This window comes from Camelus bactrianus, chromosome 3 (genome assembly GCF_048773025.1).
Source record: "Camelus bactrianus isolate YW-2024 breed Bactrian camel chromosome 3, ASM4877302v1, whole genome shotgun sequence".
Taxonomy (NCBI): Eukaryota; Metazoa; Chordata; class Mammalia; order Artiodactyla; family Camelidae; genus Camelus; species Camelus bactrianus.
The window spans coordinates 56,961,854-56,964,580 of record NC_133541.1 but is presented as its reverse complement, the minus strand read 5'-3'; the positions used below and the strand labels follow the sequence as shown (position 1 = coordinate 56,964,580).

Genomic DNA, 2,727 nt, shown 5'->3' with positions numbered 1-2,727 from the left:
TGGGCATCCCAGAATAGATCATTATTTGCCTTTATGTCCTATAAGAAATTTCCTTTCAACAAACTATCTCTTGCTGAAGATCAGGCTATTGTAGATGGTAGTGTAAAAACATTCTATTAGGAGTCAAAATCCTAAGTATTAGTTTCAAATGTTTTATTGCTAATCTAATTCCTGAGCTACCTTTTTAAAGCCTAAATAGGCAACAGAAATTTTTAATGCTACACACATGATTTATGGATACTAGAAGGAGACAGCCCCAACTCCCCCATCCTCAAGTTTTTTAATATTAATGAAAAAGGCTAGAATTAAATCATTTATTTGACACTACTTGGTTCACTCTCCAAGGCCTAATTGCCTCATCAGTTCCTCTTCTCAGCCTTCCCTGCTGTGGTGCTTTTAGCTGTCTGTGTGGGGCAGCCTGTTTCTACTCCTGGATGCAGAAAACTCAATCATAGGGCCAACAAGAGCCCTACGATTTTTTCATTCATTAGCTGTACTGTAATTTAAAGTATTGTAAAATAAGAAAAGGTAAAATCATGTTCTGTTATAATTAAAAGAAAAAAACCAAAATCGAATGGAAATATTTAGATGATGTGTATTTTATGTTACTGTACTTACATTGCATCTCTCTAATGCTGGCCATTAGTATCCACGAAAAAATGAGGAAATTGTTGTTGTCATTACTTATGAGGTAAAAAATTCAACTCAGGATCACAAACATGGTTACTAGGTTAGATCATCATTTTTTGATTAATCTAGCTCACCAACCAGACCTGAAGCCCCTGGATGGCAGGACCATCCCAGCGTGTACATCAACCACAGTTTGAGGGCTGATGACATTTCAACCAACACAGAAGATTCTGAAAACATAGAAAATATTATATAGCAGATAATAAAAGGCAAGAAGTGAAAAGCTTTTTTTAATTAAAATAAACTCGAATGGTGGTTATAAATTAAGATGACATTTTTTCTAAGTTTCAGTGAGATGAATATAATAATCAGTGGGACCTCTCTTTTTTTAAATATGGAATGCTTCAAAAATTTGCATATTATCCTTGCACAGTGGCCATGCTAATCTTCTTTGCATCATTCCAATTTTAGTAATATGTGCTGCCAAAGAGAGCCCAGTAGGACCTTTAGTTCAACTCAGTGCCAGGTAGAATGGGCCATCAGCACACGCATGTATAATGGATGAAGATGGTTGATTCACTGATATTCACTTGGCTTAAGGCTTACTATATTCTCATCACCCCATAAAATATAAGTGAACTAGCCAAGTTTTCTTCACTTGATTTTAGTTTTATTTTTGGTCACACTGTATTATATATTATTATATTACTATTATTATATTATAGGTGAACTGATCCTATTTTTTAAAAAATGAAATCTGAATCACAAGATAAATAATGGAATGAAAAGACCTGTGCCTGTGTCCAAGCTCCATTGAAGGAGGAGGGTGAAGGGTTCACGGGCAGAACCAGTGCTGGCTCACAGCAGACATCTTCCAGGGACCCCTTCCTTTTCCCTTTACCTCCTCTATTTCCTCCTCCCTCCTGTGTGGCTAGCCTAGTGATTGAGGACATTTCTATGTACAAAAAGAAGGTGGGATCAAAGTATCTTTAAAACTGCAAAGTGAGCAGATCTGAGCTTTGCTAAATCAGCCCATAGGTCAGGCATTAAATATTGGCCACAAATTCACAGCCAGGTGAGAAAAGCAGGCTAGCAGGGACAATTTAGGGGAAAGGAAGCCAAGGGCTTTTGGTTTAACCAGTAGAGGGATAGAGTGAGTGGTGAATAGATTTGAAGCAACCCTTGTCTGTAATTGTGGAAGTGGGCAAGACAGTCATGTTTAGGGGAAATTTCACATGGCATCTGGCCATGGTTATTTTGGGTGCAATTGCACTAGGCTTTTCAATCAGAATGAGTAACCTCCCTGCAGAATTTAGTATCCGTAAAGCAATCATAACTGCTTGTCTGGCGGATATACATTATAGGAAGATGGGCCAACCTTCTTAAGTATCTAACAAAGACTTCTGTCACCTTTACTTCCCTCACAGTTTGAATTTGCAGGTTTCTACTTGCCTACATTTACAATAACACAGTGAAAAATAGCTCACATTCTTCAAAAATGAATAACGTAGCCTGAATGTTAATACTGACTATTTGAATCCTTATATTCAACCATACAGCTCCCCTTGGTGATCTTTCCTCCGAGTGAAATAGTTGACAGCAAATCAAGTCTTCCAGTTTCAACATGTTTACCTGTTCACATTTGTCTTTGAGTCTGCAGTTTGTCCTGACACAGCGAACAAACAGACAGAAGTTCAGAGAATAAGATATTCTTGGGAAAAGACAACTATGAAAACTGCTATTTATTTGAAAAGGGCAGGTTGAGGATGGGGATCTTTTGTGTTTGGGAGAGACATGTCAAACCAGTATGCAGAAGAAACATGATTCTACTGAATTAGTATTTCACAAAGCGAATGAAAATATTGTCATTTCAAAGTTTAGCATTGTGATAATTAGAAGTTCTTTACCTGAATAAATGACTTTTTCTTAAAGAAATGAAATTAACCTGATAACATCTTCCGTATCTTTTTGGTTCATTTACATGTATAATGTGAAGAATTACCATCTATTTAACTCTAGTGGGACTCAGGTACTTTGGAGACCTTTACGTACTGATTTTCTCTGCTCTGTTTCCTCTTAAAGTATTTATCAGAAGAC

General features: G+C 36.8%; 1 non-coding gene across 1 annotated transcript; it reads right to left on the bottom strand.

The window, feature by feature from the left end:
• Window positions 1-1,018: 1,018 nt before the first annotated feature.
• On the bottom strand, window positions 1,019-1,126 carry LOC123615130 (U6 spliceosomal RNA). The gene has a single exon (XR_006722694.2). It is a non-coding gene; the product is annotated as a U6 spliceosomal RNA (small nuclear RNA).
• Between the last annotated feature and the right edge of the window lie 1,601 nt (window positions 1,127-2,727).